This window comes from Symphalangus syndactylus, chromosome 5 (assembly GCF_028878055.3).
Source record: "Symphalangus syndactylus isolate Jambi chromosome 5, NHGRI_mSymSyn1-v2.1_pri, whole genome shotgun sequence".
Taxonomy (NCBI): domain Eukaryota; kingdom Metazoa; phylum Chordata; class Mammalia; order Primates; family Hylobatidae; genus Symphalangus; species Symphalangus syndactylus.
Genome location: NC_072427.2, coordinates 8,422,194 through 8,430,233, shown reverse-complemented (window position 1 = coordinate 8,430,233; position 8,040 = coordinate 8,422,194). Strand labels below are relative to the sequence as shown.

General features: G+C 44.8%; 1 long non-coding RNA gene across 1 annotated transcript; it reads right to left on the bottom strand.

Moving 5' to 3' along the window:
- Positions 1-254: 254 nt before the first annotated feature.
- Positions 255-5,973, bottom strand: LOC129482025 (uncharacterized). Its single transcript, XR_008657576.1, has 4 exons — positions 5,920-5,973; positions 2,790-2,942; positions 1,105-1,171; positions 255-723 (listed from the first exon to the last, which is right to left on the bottom strand). It is a non-coding gene; the product is annotated as an uncharacterized lncRNA (long non-coding RNA).
- Positions 5,974-8,040: the final 2,067 nt, after the last annotated feature.

The window sequence follows — 8,040 nt, the reverse complement described above, 5'->3', positions numbered from 1 at the left end:
AAGAGATTCAGACACCTTGAGTTCCTGTGCTTACCAACGGCCAGGCCAACGAGAGTCCAGGAATGCCACCTGCTTCCCATGAGAAAGGAATTTCTCACGTGACACAGGGAGAGTATGCCCCCCCACCACCGGAATTGGGAGGATGACATGAGACAGGAGGGATGGGAGCAGTGTTTCTAGACCGCTGTGCGTAGGTGCTTATAGAGTCCACATGAAAGATCGAAATGAAGTCCAGACCCTGCACTGAAGCTTCATTTAACCAGTACAATTTATCTTTTCATCCGAGCAAGCTCCAGTTCTGCCAAGTAGTCGCCACTCTATATCCCTGACACTGGGCCACTGTAGAGTATTAACGTTACCAGCCAGGGGTCAGAAACTATTTAAACTTGCAAAGAGGCTACTTGAGTCTGCCAGGACTTGGGGTGCTGCAGCCAGAGAGGACACAAACACGTTACCTCCACTCTGCTCTCAGACTCTCAGACCATTTGCTTTGGTTCCCAGGAGCTTCTGCCCAGCCCGACTCCCCTGTTGGCCCCATGGAAGTTGAACTTGAGGCTCTAGAGGCAGGCTACACAAGGAACTCCTTGCTGGCATGCCTCCAAACGGTATCCATCAGCGCCTGCTCTGATTCACACCAAGGTGACATGCACACATTTGAGTTGGTGAGGTACTTAAGAGGCAGGACTTCTGGTTCATTAAGCAGCGCCCTGCAGGACTACGTACCTGACAAGAGGGACAAACAACTCAGTAAAGACTGTCCGTCATCTCCAGCTTGCAGGAAAACAACTATCAAGAGCTTCCTTCTGCTGAAATATCACTTTCTGTGCATCACTATGCAGCAGGGACTTCCTCCGCCCACCCTCACCCCCCTGCATCCATCAATCTTCCTTAAAAAAAAGATTACAGATAAATGGACAGTGAAAATCACAACTGCCCCGGGCATCTCTAACTCCCTGTTGCAGTTTTCACATGCAGCACGCAGTGTGAGTTTTGCCCTCAGAGGGGCTCTGTCTGCAGGCTGCTCTTGCCTTTCCCAGTGAGAAACAAGAGTGAAGCCTGCCTCTGTTATTCGCTAAATCTTTCCAACATGCAACATAGCCTCACCTTAGAGAATGCTGGACAACTCAGTCTCAAAAATAGCCTGTTTCATCACCAATACGCAAGGCGAACCCTAGGCACCAAGAATGAAGATTAATGCCAAATCTCAATTCCTGATTCCTCACATCCTTCTTGATTTTTAAAAAAGTGGGAAAAAAATTTTGAGGTGGACAAGAAGTTTATTTGGCCTCCTGCTGAAAAGATATTAGTTTAATACACATTTTATTAAACTTTATTTTCTTACATGCATTCCGCACCTAGCATGTACCAGGCCATATACTGAGCATTTTGCACACGTTACCTTTCTTAATCCTTGCAATAACCCTTGAATTAAGTAGTGAGCTAAAAAGAAAGAGGCAGAATGGGCCAGAAATCCAATTTTCTTGGATTCTGATTCTGTGCTGTGTCTTGGTACATAATTTTAAGAATCGTGGGTATCTCCCTTCAAGAGCCTTCCCTACTTCCACCACTTCGGAAGTACATCCTGGAAGGGACCAGGTAGAGGCAGAGCCAGCGGCCAGCTGCTGGGAGAAGTAGAGAGGGCTGCTTAGTACTCTCCTTTACCTCTAGGCAGAGATGATAAAAAGGAAAAATAAAAGGATAAAGGCTTAGATAGTCCCAGGCTAAGAAAAGAGAAGAAAACCCAAAGTATATTAATATTAACCAAAAGGTATAAAAATATATCCCTGGCCGGGCGCGGTGGCTCACACATATAATCCCAGCACTTTGGAAGGCTGAGGTGGGTGGATCACCTGAGGTCAAGAGTTTAAGACCAGCCTGACCAACACGCAGAAACCCCGTCTCTACTAAAAATACAAATTAGCTGGGCTTGGTGGTGCACACCTGTAATCCCAGCTACTCTGGAGGCTGAGACAGGAGAATCACTTGAACCTGGGAAGCAGACATTGCAGTGAGCCGGGATCACGCCATTGCACTCCAGCCTGGGCAACAAGAGCAAAACTCCATTTAAAAAAAAAAAAAAAAAAAAACATATATATCCCTAAATCTGGGATGCTTAGCTCAAATCTGCCCTACAAAATTGACCCAAGTTCCCAAGTTGACATTGTATCTCTTGAGAAAGGGGTCTTTCAGTGTTTAGAACTATAATATATACACACAAATACAAAAAGTACAGAAGATAATGTAATACACACCATGCATTCCCCCTCCAAAAATGAGTAAGTATTGTTTCCACCTCTAAAAATCACAGGTTTACTAACTTCTTATAAGAAACTAGACAAAGGGGCCTTCTAAGAAATGTTTCGATGGTGCCACCTGGTGGATTCATTCTAAAAGTGCTATCTGCTCTTGCTCACAATTAAACGGACTTGAGGACAAATTCTCATACATAATGAGATATTTGGCCCACTAATTTTTCCCCCCAGCTTTCCTTTATTTTCTCTCTAGGCATCCTCAGCCTCCCTTCCATTCCACTACAATCAACTAATCCTTGAAGTTCCCATTTCATTTCATAGCCTTTCTGCTGCATTAGAGCAGTTTTACAGCAAGATTTACAACAATGTCAGGAATAAAGAAAACTGTTGTAAAATAGCCATGGACAACATTATAAACTGGCAATAAAATCGACCATAATGCACATAATGCACAGCTGGTATTTATGTAAGCCACCTGTTCCATTTTTAGCTACACCTGATCCCTGCTTTTATCCCATTCGCTGTGCTTTGAAAGACCTTTTACCTGCCTCCTTCTCCTCTAAAGGCCTTCAGAACTATTAAGTTCCAGAATTTGCTGAGCCCTCATATTGGGGTACCCTTGCTCATCTATGAGCCCAAAGGCCCAACATGGCTGAACCTTGCTTCCCAGTCTTTGAACTCTGCCAAAACCTGGATATTGAACAGAAGAAAGGTTTCAGCAAAACCCTCATGCAACTGCAAGATACATTTAAATATAAATATATATACTCATCTAAAAAAAGTAAATAGTCAAGGAACTATGTACTGTTCACCCACTATGGAGAAAATACTAGAGCCATAATTTGTAGGAGTGGTTTCCATTTAATGAGAAGCATCTAAGTATGAGCTTAAAATTTTACACGTTATCTCTAATCCATGCAGCAACTCTTCGAGGTTGCTTGAATCAATTACTCACTACCTCTGTGACTTCAGTAAATAATCCTATCAACCTCAGTTTAGAAGTTGGCCTATCAGGGCCAGGCGCGGTGGCTCACGCCTGTAATCTTAGCCATTTGAGAGGCTGAGGTGGGCAGATCACTTGAGGTCAGGAGTTTGAAACCAGCCTGGTCAACATGGTGAAACTCCATCTCTACTAAAAATACAAAAAAAAAAAAAATTAGCCAGGCGTGGTGGTGCATGCCTGTAGTCCTAGCTAGTCAGGAAGCTGAGGCAGGAGAATTGCTTGAACCCAGGAGGTGGAGGTTACAGTGAGCTGAGATAGCGCCACTGCACTACAGCCTGGGCAGCTCTGTTGAAGAAGAGGAAGAGGAAGAGGAAGAGGAGGAAGAAGAAGGAGAAGGAGAGGAAGAGGAAGAGAAGGAAGAAGGAGAAGGAGAGGAGGAGGAGGAAGAAGAAGAGGAAGAGGAAGGAGAAGGAGGAGGGGAAGAGGGAGGAGGAGGAAGGGGGAAGGGGAGGGGAAAGGGGAGGAAGAGGAGGAGGAAGAGGAAGAAGAAGAAGAGGAAGAAGGCGGCAGTAGCCTATCAACTGTGTGGAATTGTAGTGAAAATTTAGAGTAGCTGTTTCAACAGGTAAGATTCACCAAATGTTTATTCTGTATTAAGCATCCTTATAGGAACTCCCCACATATTAACTCATTTTATATAGTCACAACCAACATATGAGATGAGTACTATTCATATGCCCAGTTCATAAAAGAAAGCTGATACACAGACAAGTAACTTGCCAAAGGCCACAAACCGGTAAGTAGCAAAGCCAGGATGTGAACCCCCCAAAAATCATATTCCAGAGCACTCTGTTCTTTATACAGAGAGATATGACTATTATTTAGATCATTAATTTTTAAAAATCAAGGAGTGAAGTCAGCATAAATGGCAGAATAAAGACTGACAAAACTTCTGTTCTCCATAGAAACAAGAAGAAAGTTGGCAAAGATTATTAGAATCAACTTTTCCAGAACTCTAGAAATTGACCAAAGACTTGTAGCAACTCAAGCAGCATGTATTTAAGAAAACTAGCCAATCCTCCATAAGAACAGTAAGCTTTGTGGCATTTTACCTTGATTCACTCTCATGCCTCACTTTCCTTTCCTGCAATGGCCTTGAAAAATAACACCCCACATTCCTGGAGCAGTACTGGAACCACCAGAGTGAGCAGAATGAAGCTGTTTTTAAAGCCTCATTCCCAAAGATTTGTCCTTATTGGAACTGGTCAGACCGGTCTGGTAATACTCTGGAAGACTCCACATGCAAGATTGTCTGTATTTGACCCGACTTGGAGATTTACTGGTTTCTGGTATTTACAGAAATCTCTGTCCTATCCTTACTCAACAACCAAGCTAACCAAATAGAAACTTCAGTTGCCACAAGTAACAAAGAGTACAGACTTTGTAGAATTAGTTCAAAAAAATTATTAAATATACAAAACAGCTAAAAAATTGCAGCACCAACAATATACTCTGGGGAGGGACGTAATGATTTTAAGAGGTGTCCAATGTATTATTTTAAACAGTCGTCAACAGAAATTACAAGGCATGTAAAGAAACAAGAAAGTATGGCTCTATAATAGGAAACTAAGCAACTAATAGAAACGGTTCCCTGAGGAAGTACAGACTTTAGACTTACTAGAAAATACTTTAAATTGGTTATTTTAAATGTGCTCCGAGAGCTAACAGAATGTGTGTCTAAACAACTGCAGTAAATTATGAAAACAATGTCTCACCAAATGCAAATATTCACAAAGGGATCAAAATTACATATTTTTGAACAATTTATAGAAATTCTAGAGTTAAAAAATACAACAACTAAAATGAAAATTCCGCTATAGGGGCTGAGCAGAAAATTTGACGAAGCAGAAGACAGTATAGCAAACTTGAAGATAGGTCAATTGATATTATCTAGTTTGAAGAACAGGAAAAAAGTAGAAGAAAATGAACACAGCTTTGGAGACCTTTGGGACATCAGCAACAAAATAAGACGTGGATAAGAAGAAATTCAAAGGGAGGGGAGACAGAGAAAGGAATAGAAAGAATATTTGAAGAAATAACGAATCAAAACTTCCCAAACTTGATGGAAAACATTAATCTACATATCTAAGAAGCTCAACAAACTGCAAGTAGAGTAAACTCAAAGAGATACACAGCCAGACACATCATAATCAAACTGTTGAGAGAACCCTGAAAGCACAAGCGAGAGACAAGCCATATTCAAGGATCCTCAGTAAGCTGATTTCTCATCATAAACCACAGAGGCCAGAAGATACTCGATGACAAAGTGCTGACCAATGTCAACAAAGAATTCTATGTCCACCAATATTATCCTTCAAAAATAAAGAAGAAATTGGGACGCGGGGACCCAGAGCTTTCGGGCAGGCCCAGCCATTGAAACCCGAGACGCAGGGAGGAGCTGTTGCGCGCGGGGAGGGAGGCAGGCGGCCCTGGGCCTGGCCAGAGCGGCTCCCCTTACCTGTGACTCAACGGGCGGCCTCAGCCTCCATCCTCGGGCTCAGGCGGCACCGTGCCCCCTCCCCCCCCCCCCGGGGAGGCTGTCCTTGTGCCCCTGGCGTCCTCCTCCCTCTCCCATTTCTCCCCCGGGGCTGCCCCCTGTTTCCCGCTCCCTGCCCCCATCCCCTCCCCCAGGGTCACCACCGAACCCTCTTCCCAGCTACCAACCCCTGGCTCCCCATACAGTTTGCAGAGCGTTGGCTCCACCTTCCCACCTGATTCACCACCCCCAGGAGAATTTACTGTTTCTCTTTCATTTGTGGGAAGAAGACACCGTTAATGCCCCCACCCCCCACTCACACACACACCCTCGCCAGTGCCCTGGGCCTGAACGGGCACATCTCAACCCCTCCCACGCCCCTTCACACTTCGATTATTTCTATTTCTTTGGACAAGAATCATTTGCGTTAACCCTTTTTGAAAATGTTCAAGTTTCACTCCAGTAAGCTTACTAGAAGGAAGGAGGAGGAAGAGGAGGATGAGGAGGAGGAGGAGAGAGGAGCAGGAGGAGGAGGAGGAGGAGAGAGAGGAGCAGGATGAGGAGGAGGAGAGAGAGGAGCAGGATGAAGAGGAGGAGAGAGAGGAACAGGATGAAGAGGAGAGAGAGGAACAGGATGAGGAGGAGGAGAGAGAGGAACAGGATGAGGAGGAGGAGAGAGAGGAGCAGGATGAGGAGGAGGAGGAGAGAGAGGAGGAGGATGAGGAGGAGGAGAGAGAGGAGCAGGATGAAGAGGAGGAGAGAGAGGAACAGGATGAAGAGGAGGAGAGAGAGGAACAGGATGAGGAGGAGGAGAGAGAGGAACAGGATGAGGAGGAGGACAAGGAGGAGGAGGACAAGCCAGCAGCGGCAGCAGCGGCCGAAATTTACAGTTGAAAAATAGGCCAAAGCACACTGAACCTGCAGGACAGCCAGTAATCTTTTCTGCCCATTTCAGTCTTTGCCTGTCCTCGCCCAACTATTACAGGCCCGCTTTTGCTGATGCCTAACAATGTCATTTAGTAAATGTTCAGCTAGTATTCACTTGAAATAGAAATATTCAACGGCAGGTAATTTTTTCTCCTGTATTTCTTCTTGGCCTGTTTCAGGGTGTTATCCAAGGGGAGTTGGAATGCAGTGGTGGTTTTAAAATGCCAGCAGCCTAGGAACCCGAAGGCCTCAGCAGGCTGGCACCTCCCCACCCCGCTGCGGCTCTTAGAGGCCGAAAGATTGAGGGTTGTGATCAACTCGGTGCATCACTGGAGGCCATGTGAGTCAGCAGCAAACTGTTTCTCATGAGAGCAGGATGTTGGCAAACTGACAAACTGTGTCTGCCGCCCAGAAGGACTGCTGAGGGCCGTCACCACCCAGGCGCAAGTGTTTCTTACGATTAGACAGAACTGAAGCCTGTTAGTAATGAGAACTTGTGATCAATCAAACAGCTGACCAGTCTTACCGCCTCCTCCCTGCTCATTCTCCCAATGAATGCAAAGGGCTGTGGAAGCTCAGGGGGCTGCCTTTGCTCACTAGAAGCAGGGAGCTCCCTTCTTCCCCGTTTCCCCTTCCTTTAAAACAGCTTTATCATTTCTACGTTTGTCCCTTCGTTCAGTCTTGTAATGACTGTCTCAAGTAGTAAGAGTAATAACTGTCATAGTGACGGTCTCAAGTAGTAATTGTGGCAGTCAGCCACAGGCACACAGGACTAAAGGTTCATTAATGTCTGCTGTAAAAATGTAAAATATATTTCTTCAAGGTCTGAATAAGTATACATTTATTGGTGTACGTTTTTGTTACGTTTTTTAAAGTTCTCTTGTTTTTAACAAATTACATGTATAGGGTCGGGAGCGGTGGCTCATGCCTGTAATCCTAGCACTTTGAGAGGCGCGGGCGGGTGGATCACCGGGTCAGGAGATCGAGACCATCCTGGCTAACACGGTGAAATCCCCGTCTCTACTAAAAATACAAAAAAATTAGCCGGGCGCCGTGGCGGGCGCCTGTAGTCCCAGCCACTCTGGAGGCTGAGGCAGGAGAATGGCGTGAACCCGGGAGGCGGAGTTTGCAGTGAGCCGAGATCACACCACTGCACTCCAGCCTGGGCGACAGAGACTCTGTCTCAAAAAAAAAAAAAAAAAAAAAAAAAAAAAAAAAAAAAAAACCAAATTACATGTATAGTGCTTAAACAGAACAGTTCCTTTAAAATATGTGTGTGTGTGTGTGTATACAGCATATATAAAGAATAATGAACTGAAAAGTTCCCTGCTTCTCATTCAACTCCTATTTCCAAAGTCAGTATTAGTCAAATACCTCTTTTC